Source organism: Electrophorus electricus, chromosome 16, assembly GCF_041902795.1.
Source record: "Electrophorus electricus isolate QZ-2024a chromosome 16, ASM4190279v1, whole genome shotgun sequence".
NCBI lineage: Eukaryota > Metazoa > Chordata > Actinopteri > Gymnotiformes > Gymnotidae > Electrophorus > Electrophorus electricus.
In genome coordinates, this window is record NC_137512.1 from 21,032,546 (window position 1) to 21,054,634 (window position 22,089).

Consider the following 22,089-nt stretch of genomic DNA (forward strand, 5'->3'; position numbering starts at 1 on the left):
ATTATTTATGGACCCTAAAGCGTGCTTCGCAAATGAGACACTGTTCTTAATGAGGCAGAATCATGATGGCTGCTCAGGACCAGAATGTAATATACGATATTATTTTCTAAGGCCAAAGTCGATTGATTGAAGTGTTTACATTCTCCATTATTCAGCCTACTCTCTCTCTGTGAGGAATTAACATGGTGTTGATGAAGCATGTGTACAGTGAGCTAAGCCCCTGTGATATGGAGATGAGAAAACTATTTTCATAATCAAGAGGAGGCAATTGAACTCCTCATTTCATTTCTTCAATCTGGTCTGGAATAGAAAGTAGGAAGCTTCTTAATCGCAGAGGGAATTAACTCTGCACCACCCGGGCAAGACGGGAAGCTTGAAACATCAGCTGGATGATGGTCTCATCACCAGGAGCTCACACAACACATTTATTTCATTTGGTTCAGATTCACTGGTCATAAAGAGCCTTGATGAAATGTCTTTCTTCTTTTTTTTTAAACAAACAAGCCCGCTAAGGACTTTGTTTATCTTACACAGTGGTACTTGACAGTATGTATATTCCCTGAGATTCCCAGCCATAGTTGTAATAATAACCAAGTTTAAGTAGAAAGTCTGATTGCTCGGATTGGTTGTGAAAAGGATTTATATTTCTTGCATTTTTTTTGTTTGTTTGTTTGTTTGTTTGTTTGTTGTAGTGTTGGCAAGATATACTCATTAAAATGATCTCACATAAAAAACGATTTAACACTTGCCTCTTCTCAAGGGGACAATGGCTTCTCCTACTGAATACAGACATCTTTACACAGAGGTCTGAACATAGATATTTTATCATCCAAAGCTAGTGCTTCTTGTGTTGCTAAATGAAAGACTTTGATCTGTTTTGCAGCCTTAAAATGCATGGAGGCTCTTCAGCAAGTGACTCCAAATATGAAGCAGCAGACCAGAATCTCATTTGTAGTCATCACTGCAGAAACTAAACAGGCAATAAATTCTCTTCTTATCTATTCTTTACAAGGCAGTTTCATTAATAATAACTACATTTTGTCATAATGTAGACTTTTGGGGGGAAAACCGAATTAGGCAGCCTTATATAGCCTATGAAGGAGGACAGTGGATCAGCATATCTGACACACTAATTCAATAGAGCCCACTTTCCTCTGCTCACCCAGACCTTGTCACTTTGGGTAGATCTCTGCCAGACTCGAGAGCTGACAAGCTGACACTCTGAAGGGATGAGTTTGAGGGTGTTGTCTTTTATTTAGTCATTTTCAGTGAGAGACACCAGGTGCTGCTTGTCAGCGGAGAATCATGACTATGCAACAGACATTCAGTGGGGTGAAGAAAGACTGCAACTAGCCAAGATATGGCGCTTCATTCAAGTAGGAATGCAATGGGCCATGAGTGGTATATCTGGATGGTTGGGGAGTTGGATACGCTCTTGGAGTTATATGCATGGATATGATACACAGTCCACATAATGTATTACTGTGTGTGGTTATATAATGAAGTATCCATATTGCATAACTGAAAGGAAATTTCAGAAAAACATCAAAACACCTGTTGTGAAGTCAACATCACTGCTACTCTACCATACCATTAGAGGACAGGCTGGGTTCAACAATTTTCAAGCAACATTTCACATAAAAAAGAGGAAATATTATAAAAAATGCACTTTTTCACTGCCTGTGCACATACATTTGGATATCTGGAGTCACTTCCAACCCAAAAATTGTGAAATGCGACAACCCAGTCAGTTTTTTGTGGGCTGCCTAGGTCAGAAAACATGGGATTCAACAAGCCATTGAGATTTGACTCCCTTTTCTATGTCAGATGCAGGCTCATTAGAATTATACCGCGCCTGTATGAGGATCTCTACCTAAGGCTTGAGAACTACCTTTGTGCCCGCTAGCATTATGTCAAATCTAAGAGCTAAGCATGGGAACTGCTCTGTTGTTGGTTGCATATACAAGCAGGCAAACCTGAGTCAGTACAACACAGGACTGCCAACAAACCTTTTACTAAGAATAGGGATGAATACCAACTTTCCATGGAAAAAAACAAACAGGGGAAATGAAGGTATTTTAAAAATAATTATACTATGCATTTCTTTGGCCACTTAGCACTACCTAACACTAACAGTAAGTCATTCGTATTACGTGCTGCAGGATCCAAAATAATATTAATAACATTAGTCTGTTAGCTGACTGTCTGTAAGGTGAACTTCATCTTATCAGTATGTGAATAACATGAGAATAAATTGAGACAACGGGTGTAAATGTCTCCAGAGTGTTTCGTGCAGATGATTTTGTAAAGATTCAAAAGAGGTTTATGACTTGCTGTGAGTCAAGGGGCCATTTCACCCCCACCCTGTAGCAAGTCAGCAGCTGAAGTTACAGTTCCACTCAGGTAATCAAGGACTATCGATATTAGACTCTCTCGCAGGCATGTCTAGTGCCTGACAGACCCAGAAGACATTATAGAGTGGCAGGCCTCCTCTCTAGAAATTCTCTGGTTGCACCACTATGTTTCTCTGGCATCCATGTTTCTCCCAGAGCTCACACTCAACAGTTGCTATGGTAGCGTGAAGCCATACTCAAGTTTGCTCCGCCTGCAGAAGAAGGAGGTGGAGGAGCAGGCTGTTCTGAACAGAAGGGTGTTGTGGTGCTTGATCCTTGTGGTATTTAGACAAAAGTGTATCACAGCCAGAGGTTAGTGGAGTAGCCAAAACTTGACCCAAGTATTGTTACTTTAACATAATAATTACTTAAGTATAGTAGTAATTTAAATGATTACTTAAGTAAAAGTAAGACTTTATCTGTTAAAAAGATTCAAGTAGCTCTTAGATCTCTTTTAATAACACTGGGCAACAAAATATTTACTTTTTTGTCCCACATACTAAATTAGGTGAACCTAATAGTTTGTTTTATGCTGAATTCAAATCTGTTTTAAGGATGTTTCTCTCAGAAATGGTTCACAAGCAAGTTAAAAGGATATAGGCTGTTGTTAGCTACTTTCCATACATATAATACCTTTTGTCCCACATGAGAAATCTTACCTGTTCATTATTTGTTATATCAGTCTACTGTTATCTTGTCTAATTTACTGAAGCAAAGTGCTGGTATTCAGTGGTCAGCTTTAGGGATTTCACTAACCCACCCACACTTGCCAGCCCAGGTTGTGGTGAAACGGGAGAATGTAGATCGATATAACAGATTAAAAAGTACATCAAATGAACTTGAGTAAGAGTATATAGAGTATATCCCCTTTTAAAACAAAGTACAATTTGTTCAAAATGTTTTTTAAGTAAACGTAATGGAGAAAATGTAGTGTGTTACTACATACCTCTGGCAACAGCCATGTCATTAAGACCCCAGGTAACTATGTTAACTCGGGGAAATTTTGTATGGCATCTTTAAACACAACCAGCAAAGTGGGATAGAAACTGTGGCACTAACAAGATCGTCTGAAAGCAACCTAGCTAGATGCACCTGTCAACTCCAGCTCTGCCACGTCATTTAACATAGTGTTATCTTTCTTTAAAAGCAAGAAAAAAGGTGATGCTACTAAATTAGCAAGTATACCTTTGTCGAACTCTTTGAAATGCTGCCTATCTCCATGCATTGTCCCCAGATACCCTCCAATTTGTGCTTGCAAGGCTGTGGTATTTAAAACCAGACCTTACTATGCCCAATTTATTCAAGTCATAAACTAATTACCAAGCCTTTGGTGACCTGAATCATGAGGCCTTTAAAATTTATAGTTGAAAAGTATATTATTCTGTGTCTACAACAATGCAATGCAAATGAACAACACTCCCAGCTGGCATTGTTACCAGACCACAGGCTATCAACGTCTTGTTGTTTTTCAGGAAAACTTTCTTTGAAGTTATTTTAGCCTTTGAGTAAAAGTAGCCCTTTTCTATTCTGAAACAACTTCAGCCCAAAACAGTACACTTAACAACTGCTGTACATATAAGGAGAAATAATAAATTAAAGATTTGCTGTGTCTTTTATGTGGGAGTTAATGATAATTGGTAGTGGATTAGTAGCAGAATAGTTGTCAACAAATTCTACACATTGGACAAACCTTTTAAACAAATGTTCTTGCCCACACGTTTGTTCCTTGTCTAGAGTGTATATGAATGTCTTTCAATGAAGTTAAGTACTTTCATGAAATTGTAGTTTTTGAGCTTGAAAAATATAAATGTAGAAAAATGTGCAATGAAAACACAAGGTCAAGATTTTACCTTATACCAAAAAATTATTATTTGTAAAGGACACCTTGACTGGTACCAATTATTAGGTAAAAACATACATTCTTATCACATTCTTAGCACAGTGAACTGAATAACTCTGGTATATCTAGTGAAAGTCTAATGTGTCAAAAATGTTCAAGAATTGTTCCTGTGAATGTTCTAATGCCAACACTGAAGGTTACATGTCTCATCAGTTCACTGACTATAGTGTTGTAGTGGGATGCTCTGGCAAAGATCATAGATATGCTCATTACACATTTTCCTAACCAATTAACTCAAATCGCCTTCCCAAGACTCGTTTTCCCTTGCAGTGTGTCCTTTTTCTCAGTTCTCCTCCCTTTTTTGAGGAACTGAACTCCCATACTAAAGACATGCAGTGCCTCTCAGCCCTGTCGTGGCTAGATGAAGTAGTAGCATACCTTCCCTGTGTGTAAGCCAGCCACGTGTGACAAGTCTCCTCAGCACTGAGACAGGTGAGGGGGTGTTTTTAAACTCCCTTGTTGAATAAGAGGAATAATATGACACGCCACATATAAAGGAATGTCTCATGCAATCATTTTGGGGTAGACTGACACTTAATTAAAGTGTAAGGATGGAGAACGTCTAAGGCTGTTAATGTGCGATGACCAGGCTTCTGCTCTGGCTCATTGAAATTACCTTGCCAATTTCCATTTTTTATGCTCTTCTCTTCATTTTACCTAAAAAACGTTCTGCAATTTTCCTCTGAATGCAAGAAATGAATATCAAATTCTTGGCAGTTCATTCATTGGATGGTAATATGTAATATCTCTTCAAGCATACCTTAGAAGTGAGGAAACCTTGATATGTTGTAAGAACTTAATTAGCTTTGAAGTATTTGAAGGACAAGTACGTGAGGTATTTACAAAAGTGTGTTAACATTATTTGACCCCTTTGACATTTTCTCATGGCAGTGCACCATATTGAAGTTTTTAAATAATAATAAGAGAGCTGGTTGATTAGTAGAGATGTACCCAGATTTTAGTATAATATAATTATAATATGTAGCAAATATTATAATCCTGTGTGAGTTACAAAGATTTTGGTTGGTCCAGGGTCAAAACACGGGGCAGCGTCCAGGGGGTGTCCAAGGGTCAGGCAGGAGACGAGTTCTAACAAGCAGGCAGGAGTCAATAACCAGGAAGACATACAAGTTTCCAAAATGCTCGATACGCCACATAAGGTTAGCAATACTTCGCAATGTAAATGTGGGGGAGGGAAGCTTATAAATGGGGCCAGTAATGAGGAGAATGAGAATCAAGTGTGTGCTAGAACTCTGGTGAGTCAGAGCGGGGGGGTGCGAGTGGGTGTGGCTGTGCAGGGATGAGGGTGGTTCCAGGGTTTCGTAACAGCAAATAAGTAGCAAACAATTAGCATGTCATTTACATAATGCTACTCTGTAGATATTCACTTTCATTCATCCTTAGTATTTTTATCTGAAGTATTCCTTTAAGAGATTGCAAAAAGAAAACATTTTTTTTCCAAGTAAAAGGCAAAGTTGCACAGGTGCACCACCTTAAGTCCTGCCAATATGCAGAAGTAAGTGGCTCAGCTGGCAATAAACCTCCTTTTTTTCTGATTTACTTGACTTCCTCTGAAACAGTTCCACCCCTGATAAACACAAAGAGATGCCATGTTCATCAGTGTCACCCAAATGACATAGACCTCATTTATCCACTGATAGATTCATTTTCAGCTTCACACTTCTTTCACACTGAACCATGGCTCACAGAATACACATCTATTCTTCAATCTACAAATAGTGTAAATATCAGTACTTTTAACTTTTGCTTTTTGGCTGTTTGAAAAATAGCGATTATGTTGATTTGACTTCTGTTAAAGCTTACAGTTTGTCCATAAAATGACATTCATAATAACACAAAGTGCAGGCTAAAATAAAATCATATTCAACCAAAATGTTATTAAAAGATACTGTTTCTTAAAATGTAATCCTCAAAAGTAATTTAAAACATTCTCAGATAAACTTAGACATGGTAAATCACCTTGTCCTTGAACTCTTGAGAATAATATTTTAGTTGCCCTGCAGGAAAGAGATACTGGTGGACAGGCTGTTGTTGCCTAATCAGACACTGCGCATATTACCCCCGCAGCCTAGAAACACATGTAAAATCCTTTCAGCCCTTTCTCCTTCAGCCTGACTGTCTGCCAGAGGTCATTGGCACCGAGTCCAACTCCTCCACATTCTTACCGTTCTACAGACTGTGCAAATCCCATTGCCCGACTTCCATCCCAACATGGCACAAAGGCACGGTTCAGGCTTTAAAGCATATGGTCTAGAAGGCTCCATGATTGCAGTGTGGCAGAGGTTTTTATGCAGTTAGGGGAGGTTGCATAGTTCTCTCTGTGCTTGCGTGAATTCCGTATTTCTTGCTGGAAGGGCTCACCAGATCACAGCAGCATAATGTATGTAAAGCTCAATCCTTATGAAGTGGGAATTAATGGGTGGAGTCAGTGTAACTGCCTTAAACAAGGGATTAGTCTGTACTTGATGAGTTTGGTTTTAGTGATGGGATTATTTACATTGCCCTTGTGGCAAGGGCCAGGTGTCATTAAGAATACAAATCCCCTAATACATTTTAAAACTGGGGGGATTGCACATGGTACTGGTAGGAACAAGGCAAGAGAATCCTTCAGACCCGTAGGATTTCAGCCATTAATCTCAATTCATTACTAAATTGGGAGAAGGAAAGTTTTGCTCTTCTTTATTACTGAAACATGTCTTGAGCATGCAGTTCTCACAGAGCATCAGGCACAATGTAACAATGCCTTAATCAGTGGGAATGATAGCCTTGGCATAAAAAGGCTGTTTTCCTGCCATCTGGATTACAAAGCCTTAACGAGGGGAAGGGTCTATGAAAGGGTGCCAGGTCTTTTCCTTTTGCATATTTCTGATTGCTAGTTTTGTGGTTCTATTTCAATAAGGAATCAATTTCTAAAAGAGGTGGCCTTTTAAGTGTTTTGTTGTATTTTTAAAGTCATGGCAATAAGTATTCAAGACATGGAAAGAAGAGTGACACCATGTAGCTAAGGCTAGTTAGATGTATTGTGTTCTGAATGACAAGGCTCTAGTCAGCAAAAGGTTTTCTTGTTTTGTACTTTGTTACCCTAAAATAAATGAGCACTTTGATGTGCTATATGTGCATTTCCCTTAGTGAACAGCTCTGCAGAAATAGTTTTGTGTTTTGTTTTGTTTTTTGCAGCCTTTTGATTTAACTTTACTTTGATATTCTGATTTGATTTTGGAAATTCAAAGGAAAAAAACATAAAACCTGCTCCCATCACTTTCTTTCTTAGCTGTGGGGATGAGTCATGAACTTAGCACTTCCTACCTGGCTGTCGGGATTAGCCTTGTAACCCATCACTTCCTTCCTGGCTATAGTGATGGGTCTTGCTCCCATCACTTCCTTCCTGGCTGTAGGCATAAGTCCTGAACCCATTACTTCCTTCCTAGCTTTAGGGATGAGTCTTCCTAGCTGTCGTGCTTTCTCTTCTCCCAGTCCAACTGCTGGTCAAACCTTCTCTCTGAGGAGTCTCTGACACCTCGTAATTCACCTGCCTACTGGTGGCAATTCTTTGGGAAATGTGAGAAGTGAGCAGTTTGAACAGTTTGAGTAGTTTGAGTTAACCATCCACAGATGCAGTGCAGCGACTGTTGTAACTTGGCATCACATGGAATCACGTAGTTGTTCTGTCACTCTCAGTAGTGCTGACGTATTAATTAGACTCTGTGGCCTCTTGATGCTCAATTAACAGGAAAACTTTGAACTTTGAAGCTCAACGTCTGTGAATCACGTACATGTGGCGCATCGACGTATTGCAGTTGATTCTGCCGGGACCCATCGTCATCTTGGCTCGCCTTTTCATCTTCCTTGTCGTTCCAAAAACGGCTCCACAGAGCTCCTGACAAACTCAGGAGCTCGAACAGAAATTTGACATGCTGTCATGGAAATGTCTTTGCAAAAGCAGCCCTCATGGTGATTGGGTGGCTGGTAAGCACCCACTCAATAGTCCACAATATTCTCCAAGGATTGTGTCTATCAATCAAGAAGGTCTATGAGAGCCTGATGCTAATTATCAGTTTGATTAAGCTGCAGTGTGCAAAGTGGGACAGCTTGTTAATTAATAGAAACAAGGGAAGGGATGAGGGTATGGACTATTGACAAAAAAACATGAAATATGTAGCCACATATGGCTGATTGTTGCATTCATTTCCTCTGTTTTGAGGGTATTTGCCAATCACCCATTCTCAGAGCAGAATTTTCTCTATTGTAATTGCTGTCAAAAGTAATCAGAAGGTGGCTGAAGGTGATGTCTGTGCAGATTTTTGGAAATTGTGCTTTTACCACATGCATGTGCAAGATTGTGTACTCATAGTAATGTGTGTTTTTACAAGCCATCTTTGTTATGGTGTTGGTCTTAGTGTGTCAAGTATATTTAGAAAGCGTACAGGTGTGTCCCACATTTGAGCTGAGGATTATGTGTTTTACCCAATTCATCAACCAAAGCATCAAATTAGACAAGACTATGCAAACATTTTCAGTAATATCACCTAAAGATGGGGAGGTGGTTGTGGTAAAAAGAAAATAATAAAAAAATCCTCGTTGTTCAAAGAAATTCTAGGTAAATTCTAGGTAAATTCTAAATAATTCTAGGTAAATTTTAGGTAAATTCTAGCTAAATTCTAAGTAATTCTAGGTAAATTCTAGAACTGAGAGCAATACAAACTACTGACAGTGTACATATATAAACATAGTAAGCATACTGAAAATGGGAACTCCTAACATATAATCAATCCAGAAGTTCATAACAAAGAAGTTCTTCCTTCCAGCAGAAACAGTAACCTCATCAGTATGTCACAGGCCTGATGTGCTAGTTCCCTCCATTTGTATGATACCGATTGACTGAACTTTTCTGCTGGTGCAGAAAGAGAAAGAAGGCATGTGGTTAAAGCACTTCTCAGCTAACAGGGTTCTTGACTGCCACCGTCATTTTTGAGAGGCGCTAAAGGTGTTGACCAGTCTGTCTTCAAACGTCTTAATAAAAATGCATTAGACCCTTCCTTTCGCTCCATTATTCAGCACCTCGGAGTAAAATAAAGCAAGACAGAGGCCGGAGGCAGGCATGTGTTGCCACCTCCTTATCCACACTCCAACCCCCTTTCCTTTAGATATTATACAGTGCAAGGGTGTTGCCATGGCAACGAAACTTTATTATCCTCCTGCCCTTAACTATTTGGTAGGAAATGTGAACGTGCTCCCATTCGTCTATCCGCCATCTAATTATGTTTGCATTGCAACACAGCAACACAGGAACTATTCTGCACTGGAAGTGGAGCCGAAGACTGAAAAAAAAGCGTGAGAAAACATTTAAAGTGAATTAATTGGTTTTTGATGTCATTGTATGCACTTTATTAGGCGGCACGTTGTTTCCCGTGAGATGTAGACCACACAGCTGTGGTCTCCTGTCATTCCGTTTGTATTTATAGAGGCGTTGAAATTCAGCACGCTCCCACATTACTCCTGCACCGCTAATGCCCTCACATATGCCTGATTTCCTTGAACCGTAGTGCCTGCATTGACAGAATGACTGCACTCGAGGTTCCTTTATGAGGGCTCCTCCCTATTTGTCACAGGCGCCATGTCTCTTAGAGGCTACCGCCATCAGGGCCACTTTGTTATTCTAGCACATCATGATTTTCACGATGCTCACCCTCTCTTTTACTGATGTTCTCCTTTCAGCCTCTTTTTCATGTTTGTGTCTCACTCGTTTATTCATCTACCCTATCCTCTCTAGATTTTCATCATCTTTGTCACCATGCCAGAGGAAATATCTCACATGGTTTTGCGACGTTACTGTGATACAATGCAGCACCAACAGCGACACAAAAATCCTTCTGGATCCTTACCTGGTATTCTACATTTCTATATTTGTCAGGAATTCATTCAAATATGATGCAACCAGTGTATGTTTGTGCATATGAGAAAGACAGATATATATATATATATATATATATATATATATATATATATATATATATATATATATATACAGAGAGAGAGAGAGAGAGAGAGAGAGAGAGAGAGAGAGAGAGAGAGAGAGAGAGTTGGGACTCCGGTGGAAAATATTATGGCTGTGCCTGTAGACAGGCCTGGTTTGATCAAAGCGTGGAAACTGACAGCTCAACATATGCCAGATGAATTATTAACCATACAAGTGACCCCTTGTGAAAGAATAAATGGGTGCTCCTCCTGGCCGTGTGCATGCAGAAAGTCAGCTCAGAGGGTAGATTTTATGAGACCAAATCAGAACTTCATTCCATCAGTTAGGGTGAATGGGCCCAAGAATCAGAAGGTAGTGCTCCATCTGTACAGGCAGGTTCTTATTCATTCCCATCTGATGAGGATGAGGGCCATTAAATCCCAAATGCATGGATTCACTGCTGCCAAATGACCCACCTTTTTAGTGCAAATACAAAGCTCCAAAGGTTGGGAACAGCTACTGTACCCCTGGTAAGGATTAGGTTCATATAAATCAATAAACAATTTAGTCTACAAGGTCTGATGCTGTAATGTTGTGTTGGTTTTGTTGTAGGTGGATCCGTCCCTAAATCAAAATAATTTCAGTTAAAACTGGAACAGCTGAGGTTCAGTTACAGACCACTGTTCAGAGGCACACTAATTGGCACCATTATCATAATGAATTGAAATCATCAGGAATTGCTTTGAAGAGATGTTTACATATTTTCTCTCCCTCGTGTAAGCCACATATAGGATTACATTCTAATTAAACCTTCACAGTAAACAAATTGTGTGTAACTACTCCAACAATTACCTACTCGGCATGTTCAGAGTTGAAAAGCTGCAGTGTAATTGGAACGTGATGTGGGTAATTCATGTTAATTGGAGCCCTAAGTCAACCCATATGCACACCATATTAGCTGCTTCTTCTTCTGGCAGGAATATCTTGTCATTGCAGCAGGTTCTCTGATTGTATTGTGACAGATACAAGCTTGTATTTTTTTATTTTATTTTAGGACTTCACCTGTTTGTCTCTCTTGGTTTCAAGCTGCTACTACACCCTCATTCTACATTACGTCATAGACATCTTCCACTCCCTCCTGCACATAGCAACATGGTGCCTTTACACTGGACAATGGCTCACAATAGTGAATCGACTAACAAGGCTTGTAGCTGTCTGCAAAGCATTGTATATATTTCTATGAACACTGTGCAGTACATTCTTGGGGGCAGTAGTCATGGGCTGCAGAAGAAGGCCCTTAAAGGCCTATAATTTCTGGAATGTGCACCTGTTAGTGTAGCCTTTATCTGCAAGTGCTGTCTCAAGTGCTGGGCTCCTTGTCTCCTTACTACCCTGCTCCTGAAGTAGGTCGAGGAGCTGGTATCAGAAGTACTTTCTCCTGGGCGCCTCTCAGTCTCTGTAGGAGGGCAAGCACTCCAGCAGTTAGGTGTGCGCCATAAATTGTGAGGAGAAAAGGTCTGACAGCTTGAACAGATGGGTTCAGTTCATAAGCTTCTGTCTCTCTTCCACGCTCTTTCTCTGTCCCTCTTACTTTCTGTCTAGTTTCTCTTGTTATATTTCTCTCTGTATCTCCGTGTGTGTTCTATATCTCTGTTTCTCTGTCTCTGTCTCTGTCTCTCTGTCTTTCTCTCTCTGTATGTACGTATGTATGTATGTATATCCATATATATATATATATATATATATATATATATATATATATATATATATATATAGGTGTGTGTGTGTGTGTGTGTGTGTTCTTTCTTTCTCCCTCTGTTTTTAGAACTATATGCTCTCTCTCTCTCTCTCTCTCTCTCCCTCTCTCCGTCTCCACTGATGAAGAAAGGTGAGGAGAGAGAAGGTGATGGGGAAATGAAGTGTGCAAATGAAAAGGCCTAAATTGCTCCTTCACTCAAATATTCAAATGACGCCCAATGGCACGTACAATGTCAGGGCAATTAGAAGTCTGTATTTAGAGGTTACATTTCTTCCCTGCCTGTACTTCACTGTGTGTGTCTGTTTAGAGTGGCAGACATGAAGACACCAGGCAATCTTGGGTGTAATTGATATTAGTAGGCTTATTAAACAAAAAGAATGGAAACAAACAAATTGCACTTGTGGTGCAGAATACAAATCACAAATCAGTGGGAGGTAGGAAGGAGAGTGAGATGTTGGAGAGATTAGCATGGCCAAAGATCAGACTTGTCTTCATGAATTATGAAGAGCAGCTGGCTAACAATTCTAATCAAGTCTCATTTGGCAAGAAAGATACATTCTGTTGCAGTCTATTGATATAAATAATGTTATATTACTCTTCCTGGAGTCTGAATTGAAATATTCTCTCCTGTCTCCAGCATAGGTGTCTGGTGATGAATGTAGCTCAGCCAATTTGTCACAAGTTCTGGAGCGTGAGTTCTGAATTACTAGGTTGTGAACCACAAAGAATCATGTAGAAATTTTTGTACTTCAACACAAATAAGGTCCTGATTATATAACTCTAGACATCCACTGTCAGTGATTATCACAAACTTTTGTTATTGGTTTATCTTTGAATATTCAGCTATAATTACAGGATGTGAATGGAAAAGTGTAGTTTGCACTTTCTTGTCACAGTTTATAATTGTTTTATCTCTGTTCCCTTTTTACTGATTTAATCACATAATTTCAGTCTTCCTGTTATCAATTCACATATCTAAAGCTGGTCAGCCATTTACTAATAGATTTAAGTCTTCACTTGTCTTGCATGTAATATGATAATCCATTTCATGAACATTGATTTTGTGTCTTTGTGTCTGAGCAACAGGGGACTATACTATCACCCCATCTTTGTACATAAGTGCATTACTAATGACCATGACATTAGATTTGCAGATTTAATGAGTAAATTAGTTAGTGATGTGTACATTCAATTTTCACTCGTGACATATATAATAATCACTGCGACATTACCACCATTTAACATAGGACCCAAAATCAAAAAGATCGCATTTGATAATTCAGGCCTTTGTTAGTACTGGATTACTTTTAACACATAAACACACACACTTACATATATGCAGGCATGCACAAAAACACACACAAAAACACGCGCACACACACACACACACACACACACACACACACACACACATACACTGACATTCTGGACTAATGAATACCTCTCTGTGGAAGGAGAAGACAACAGTGAGCTGTTTATTCCTTTTAGCTGACATTTTTGTAAATGCCACATATCCGGATGGTTTCAGTAATGACTAATTCATGATATGTTAATTTCAGCTTCCATATCATTGTACAAATTAGCCATTAAATATCATGTGCCTCATAATTAGGGTTTGTTTCACACATCAGGTAATTTCTATAAAAGACACAGAGTGAAAAATAGGGCAATGAATTTGTGCACTTTTTTATAATTAAGTTCACTGAGCAATTATATCTTTTTTGCAATCAATCTGTTAGTAGTGGTAGGCACTAATATCTGAACTTTGGAGCTAATAGTGCTACTGGTCAGTATATGAGTATATAAGCATATCGTAATTGTATGTTAGAATACTATTAGAATATGAGTGTCCAGACAGTCAAGACAGTCGGTTTATGACCCAAAACTCTCACTGAATTAACCATTTACAATCCAGTGCAAGGAATGGTTAATCTATTTAATGTTGATTGGATGATGATTCTACATAAACTATTAGTTGAGGTAAATTCCTGGGAGACTATCTACATACTTACCTAGACTATATTCACTGTATGGATACTTTTCCATGACAACCAATTGAAGACCCTTATCTCAATCCATTATATGGTTGTCCACACTAGTGTCTATACTGTTCTTTTCTTTACATGTCATGCTAAATAGAATTAGTTTTGCATATGCATGGGTTCAGTTGTTATCTGTTTTTATTTCAAACAGAAACATGTCCATGCCAGAGCGTGTTGTGTCCCTGTGCCTTACTCCCTTGTTTCTGTCCAAGGTCACAGGTGCTGCACAGTGAACTCCCAAAGCCAGTCTCTCAGATACAGCATTACCTTTCCACACCAATCCCAGGCAACACCCCTCGCAACCCCACAATAAAGCCTGGCTAAATTAAGCAATCATCTCTACCGGAGGCATCTTCCAGTTCACAATAACAGCCTTGGCATATCGCCATCCGCCATATGGTTAAAGTAGGCAGGCCCAAGCCAATGACTGCGGACCAATTTGTCACGGCAGGGCCAGACATGATTAAATATTGCCTTGGATGGACCCGACACTGAGGAAGTCTTTGAATAAACTGATAGGCATCACTCCCAGAGATTGGAGGTAGCAGCAGCTGTTGAGCACCCCTCTCAATGGAGGTACTTGTTTCATTTCACTGTGTATCTCTGGGCACAACAGGTCTCATGAATACATGTGGGAATGGTACGGTAGGGCTCTGCACTTCACCTGGCCCTTGATTTGCAGACTGTGAGTCATATAGAAAATATTAGAATTGTGTGGAATCATCTATATCAATCAACTACAGTCAAGAGTAAACACAAACTCTCTCAATACATGAAGGAATCAAAATGTAATATTTTTCTAAAATGATTGACCCTCCCCTTGTCAATCATTTTATCTGTAGTTATTTGTAAGATATTTATTAAGAAACATTGCAACTGAAACACAAAACATTTAATTACACTCTTTGCCGTTTTGATAAAACATTTAACAGTGTCTTTTTTTTTGGTCATCAAATTACAATATTTCTCCAAGTAATACAGTTTAGTTTAACACATTTCCTCTGCCTTGCAGCAAATCTTTTTATACAAGATTCAGCTGACGTTCATTTGTCCATTCTTCACCAATGTGAAAATGTTTATGTCATGCGTTGTCAAAGCCTTCAGCACATTATTTTTTCCAAGTGCAATTTCAGTGAGGTGATTAACAATTAAATTGTTTTAAGCACCTCAAATAATTGGATCCAGCTGAATAATTTTGCTTGTAAGTCTGTTAACAAATTGGACATGGTCATTTAACTGTGTTTTGACAATGGAATGGTCCTGAAAAGATCCTCTTTAAAACTGGAGTAACCTTCAGAGCTTGTGTGGCTCATCCCCAGAGTTTATAATATCATGGACATGATTTGCCTATCAAATATGTAAAAGTAAAGTTAAAAAGGACCTATCAGAAATAAATTGGGAATAGATGTCTTCAAATAAGTGTATGAATAAATATGTGCCATGGCCTATGCAGAAAGCCTTAGAGATGAATGCGGTTAAGCTCAATCTGCTAAAAGACAATGTGAAAATGTAGTATCTTAATAAAGCACATAGTACTGGGGATTTTTGTTTGTCATTTTTATTGTCAAATGAACGAAATCCACTGTGTATCATTCACTTATTCACACGACCCAGTCTATGAAAATCCAAACCATTAGGAAGAGCAGGAGATTGCATATCCTTATGTCACTGATAAGTAAAATATGTGCTAACATCAATCAGGCTTGTGTTTTAAGAACAGTGTATGAGCTCTATCCATAGCCACAGAATATAAAATATGTTTAGAACTAGAGCTGGAAGTGTCCACTGGGAGACGAAGGCACCATGAGTTGCTTTATGCGAATATAGTAGATGATGGATTTGGATAAATGTACTACATTGGTCATAATTAGGCAGGCATGTTGGGATTATAGTGCCCTGCTCTACCTACTAACTAACCCCCTGCCTCTTCCCAACAAACAGCAAAATTTCACCAAGATTGAAAGCTGAAGGATACAATTATAAAATTTTTCCCTGGACTGAAGAAGTCATCAGGCTTCTACTGTTTAATCATTAGTTGGCAAGAATGCTGAAATGTTTATGTAAACTGTAAGGGTTTTGTGTTACTATATTTACTTTATTCCTACCCTGTTTAGCTATAACCAACAAAGGGAATAGGTTGAGCGAAGGTGTAATGTATGAAAAACTTAATACATTTTTCTGACCCACAATTAAAATGAATAAACATGTTAGCAAAAGCAAAGCATGAGGGAGGAGGGTTGAGAAAACGAGAGAGAGAAAGAAAGTGATTTCTGCAAACTTAACTCCTCAGCCCACCAGCTCCACCTTCTGCTCCACTGCAGCTGTCTTCCTGCAACCTTCTCTCTCTCTTTCTCGAGCCCTCCCGTGTCTCACTCTCTGTCTCTCTCTACACTCATGTAGTTTTTTTCTATGCTGCATTTAAGCAATTTACGGTATCACTTGTATTGGCTCAATACAACAGCTAACTAACTATAATGTGTAACTAATTGGCTTTTTCACACTAATAAATCCTGTGTTAGCTTGAACTCACGTGAAGCTCAGCTCTTCAGATAGCATTGCATAATGTAAATGCTCAGTAATTAGAGTAAAGAACCAGCTGACACCAATTCCCTGTAAATTTTCCAATCTGCTGCACAACTTTTCTAAGCTAAACCATAAATTAGGCTAGCTGAATGGTAAACCTCTGACAAAGCAGGTTGTTTTATCATTAAGGAACTTAAAGTTGGTTCCTTAATTAACTTAAAGTATACATATTGTCATAACTCCTGCTGGGCTGTGCAATAGGATTTGATCTTACATATTTGTTAATTATAATTTGGAGTCAGATAAATATGTTTTATAGGCATTAAACCTTCACCCACCTATTTCCCTCATTGGCTATAGGTAAGCAGGGTAGGAGTGAGTAAATATAGTTAGAAAAAAATCTACAGATGATTGGTGATCCTTGCATGATTGCACACCAATTTACTGCAGGCTTTTCAGCCTGGAGAAGCCGTTCAATAAAACCAGAACAGGTGACAGAAGCCTACAATTTGACCAGCTCAGTTTTTATAAAAGAATCTGATATCTGATCTATATCTGAAAGACTGACTGCTATTGCAAGGGCCTTTAAGTAAGAGGAAGCACTTTTTACCATTGTGTGGGGTCCCTTTCACATGAAAAGAAAACCTAGCTGGAGCACTACAGCGAAAGAAAACATGCAAAAGTACCTAAGTGGATACAGAACCCAGTCAGAATATAACAGACTTGTGAAGCCATCTGGGAGTCTTCAGATGATGAAGTCATGGCTGTATGAGAAGCACAGATGCTCAAGCTAGGTGAAGACAGGACCCAAGGCTTGAAGACGGATAAGCTCTAAAAAAAAATAATAGGAGTGTCAGTGGAGCTCTAATTTAATGATGCAGGTGCTTAATCACAGGAAGCAGAATTTCTTATCATTTTGGATGTTCTAGGCAGCTCACTGCTAAAACAGTCTCCTCATTAAATGTCTTCCTTTTCCACTCAATGGTGTAAACAAAATTACCTATGTCACCAAATTATATATATATATATATATATATATATATATATATATATATATATATATATATATATATATATATATATATATATATATATATATATATTCCAGGTGACTGGAATGCTAAATAGGCTAAAGTCATGGAAATATATATATACACTGCCTGGCCAAAAAAAAAAAAAAAAAAAGGTCACACACACTAATATTTTGTTGGACCACCTTTAGCTTTGATTATGGCATGCATTCACTGTGGCATCATTTCCACAAGCTTCTGCAATGTCACATTTATTTCTGTCCAGAGTTGCATTCATTTTTCCACAAGATCTTATATTGATGATGGAAGATTTGGACCACTGCGCAAAGTCTTTTCCAGCACATCCCAAAGATTTTTAATGGGGTTCAGGTCTGGACTCTGTGATGGCCAATCCATGTGTGAAAATGATGTCTCATGCTGCCTGAACCACTCTTTCACAATTTGAGCCTGATGAATCCTGGCATTGTCATCTTGGAATATGCCTGTGCCATCAGGGAAGAAAAAATCCATTGATGGAATAACCTGGTCATTCAGTATATTCAGGTAGTCAGCTGACCTCATTCTTTGGGCACATAACATTGCTGAACCTAGACCTGACCAACGGCTTGTACGTTAGGCACTAGGCGTGATGGGTTCATCACTTCAGCAGCCTCTCTTCTTACCCTGATTCGCCCATCACTCTGGAACAGGGTAAATCTGGACTCATCAGACCACATGATGACCTTCTTGCATTGCTCCAGAGTCCAATCTTTATGCTCCCTAGCAAATTGAAGCTGTTTTTGCCGGTTAGCCTCACTGACAAGTGGTTTTCCTAAGGCTGCACAGCTGTTTAGTCCCAATCCCTTGAGTTCCCTTCACACTGTGCGTGTGGAAATGCTCTTATTTTCACTATTAAACATATCCCCAAGTTCTACTGTTGTTTTTCTATGATTTGATATCACCACACGTTTAAGTGATCGCCGATCACGATCATTCAAGATTTTTTTCTGACCACATTCCTTCCTCGAAGATGATGTTTCCCCACTGTCCTTCCACTTTTTAATAATGCGTTGGACAGTTTTTAACCCGATTTTAGTAGTTTCAGCAATCTCCTTAGACGTTTTCTCTAATTTATGCATGCCAATAATTTGACCCTTCCGAATCAGATGAACATCTTTTCCACGACCACAGGATGTGTCTTTCGACATGGTTGTTCAACAAATGAGAAGCTACTCACTGTATCAGTTAGGGTTAAATAACTTGTTGCCAGCTGAAACATAATCACCCATGAAGTAATTATCCAATGGGAGGCTCTTATCTATTTGCTTAGTTAAATCCAGGTGGTGACCTTTTTTGGCCAGGCAGTGTATATTTCCATGATTTTAGCATGTATGCAGTTAAATACTACATTGCTTGAGCATATTGTGATATTATGACTGTGCGCTACCTGCATACCTTAAATGAATGCATATATCACTAAAATGCATTTTAATCAAGAATTCTGTTATGTTCCAGCAAATGTAGGAAAAGACATGCAAAATGGTCTTGTCAACATATAAAAATGTGTAAATATTCATGTACAGTATATGGAATGATTGTCATTCATTTGGACAACCTATTTTCCTTATTTCCTTATGACCTTATCCATGGATAATGATTTGCTTTAACTGGATGTGTTTTTCCCTAATGAGATGAGGCACAAACAGAGATAGGGTTTTGTTCACATCCGTGCGGAAGCAAGACATATTTTTTAAAAATAATTATTCAGGATGAACAGCTGTCCATAAACTGTTTATTAAGATTTAAACTAAATAGTAGTATCACTTTGACAAGAGGGAATTATGCAATAAGTGTGTTGTTTTGTGAGGCACACTGTGACAGTAATTACACTTATTTGAAATGTACATGGAACAGTGTTTGCCTTGTTACACTCAAGCAGGAAACCACAAAACCTCTGTTCCCTAAACACATTTAAACATTTTTTACCATAAAAACATTTTTAGAAAGTGATATATTTATTTCAGTCATCAAGGAAATCCTTGAACGCCAGCAGTGGAAGTAATATGGACCTGCTGTACTCTGCTGTACTATAATCTTTCTCAGGAACAAAAATGACTCATCCACCAACTCCAACAGTGGCAGATAATGCCAGCCTACTGTAGGCATATAACAAGCACACCTGAGACACTGTGAAATTATTTTTCTTAATTGTTTTTTTAGATCACAGCCAATGACATATACAGACCCAGTAGCTGTCAATACATTCTATAAGAAGTCAATCATGAGGCACTGAAACAGAAGGTCTTTGCGTATGGCCTTTTGTTATAGCTTGCCCCAGGGACGTGTAGTAGACAGTCACAGACTTACCAGGCAGCATGTTACAGCTCCCATGTCCCATGCTGGCTTGTCTGTCTATTCAAACCATTACCATGAAGCCTGTTCATTAGTGTGGAGAGCAGCACAAGCACACAGGACCCCCAAATCTACAGGATTTAACAGATAAGCAGGAGAGCAACTGCTGACACTAAGTAAAATGATTAAAAGCTTGCACCTCTTGTCGTCTGTGAGATATGAGCTTTAAAAAAGAAAAAAAAAACATCACCCTTGCTTAACATTTTAGCTTAGATAAATAGCATTAGTGTCGTGGAGCTTATGGGTTCAGCCTCATGCATATTACGGGAAACCAGTTTGCTAGACCATAGAGGGCAGTAGGGAAAATACATTATACGAGAGATTCCTGGGTGTTGAATGGGCTGTCTATAGGATTATCACTAACCTCGACAGATGTTCATTTCCAAATCATATGTCAGTGCTTAAGCCTGTAAACACAAACAGTGCACTGGTTTTATCAGTTCTTGAGTTGACTTTAAATGTACCGGCCTGTTAGAATTCTACTTTTAAATGTTGGTTAAAGTATCAAAACATTGCCATCACCTGGACATAAGAGAAAATTCACATAAGATCAAATAAAACAAGAAAAACAGGTGGACTAAATACTCAGGGAATCAGACAGCAAGACAAAGTGAAAATGTGAGGAATTTTGCAGCACACAACAGGTAACACTGCTACATTTCTAGCGGGTGATGTTTTAAAGTATGAAGAGCATCTCCTATCTGTTTTCACTCCACTTAGAGGCCAGAGAGGGTACGTTATCTTGTCTCTTTGCCATGCATCCACAACATCCATCCACATTTCTTCTCATTACAATATCATCCACCACCTAGATTATGTTTCATGCAAGCATTTGGGCTCTGATTGATTGCTGCTAGATGTACTTGTCATCCTGAGAGACACAGTGTTGCATAATGTCTCACTGACAAAAAAAAAAAATTAAGAAAAATGATAGGTGAGAAGAGATCATTCTCTGCAAAACACATAATCTAGTCTGGAATTACTTATTCTCAAATCAGTCAGAACCAATTTAGCCAACAATCCCCAATGTCTCCATAGACGGACAAAAGAAGCTCATTTTCAAGTAGTGCTGACATGACATGGTGACTATGGGACAGAAAAGATGTGTCTCTCCTTAGTAAAAAGAGGGGGAAAAGATTTGCAGACAAGAAAGGCTTGCTGAAGGCACAACTTAGTTTACAATCCTTGTACATTCCTGCGCAAAATGACTGTTACATGGTATCCGAGGTGTGTTTCATTAGTTCTTAAAATGGTTTAGCAATCATTTTTGAATGATGAATTTTGAATGGAATTCATCAAACCTTTGTCCTTTGAATAATGTAAGCATACATTTCAAAATGTATGAAACCATTTTATGATAACCATGCAAATTAAAATAAAAATGAGTATTATGGTCACTTTTTCCAGGTGGACATATCACACAATATCACATAATAAAACCATATGTTATAGCTACTACTGTAGTTTGAATATGTGCCTGAGAGAAGCTTATCCTGATTAAGAAACATTAAATCTATGAACAGTCACAGGTTTGGTCTGAATCTCCTTTATAGTGCTAGCTAGAAATGAATTCAGAAAGCATATCATGTTGAAACTCAGTTCCTGGGCCCAACACAAATGTACTCAGTATGTAAATCAGGGAAAGATGTAACAGTAGGCAGTCAAGCTTCATCAGTTACATGTGTTTTTAAGTATTTGGCAGTGTCTCAGTACTATCTTTCCTACTTTCATAAAATTCATTATTTTGGTGGTGTGACCAGAATTTTGGTTTCCATTTTGGTTCTAATATTTAATGGTAGTTTTATTTTAGTTATTTTTAATGCTAAGAAGAATAACATTAACTTTTGTAGATTTAATTTTGGTCTCATTGTCTCTGATTCGTTTGTTTTCTTTGCATTAACTCATGTCTCCCTGGGATGCGCTTTTGCTATCCTGCCAGCAGCTTCAGGGTTTAGTGTGTACTTCCTCTGTGTTATTCTAAGCTTATTCACATTAAGGCTCAGAAGTGAACATCAAGGGCACTGCAGTGACTATACAACTGGGTGGGATGTTTCAGTACTGGTCATACCTCCT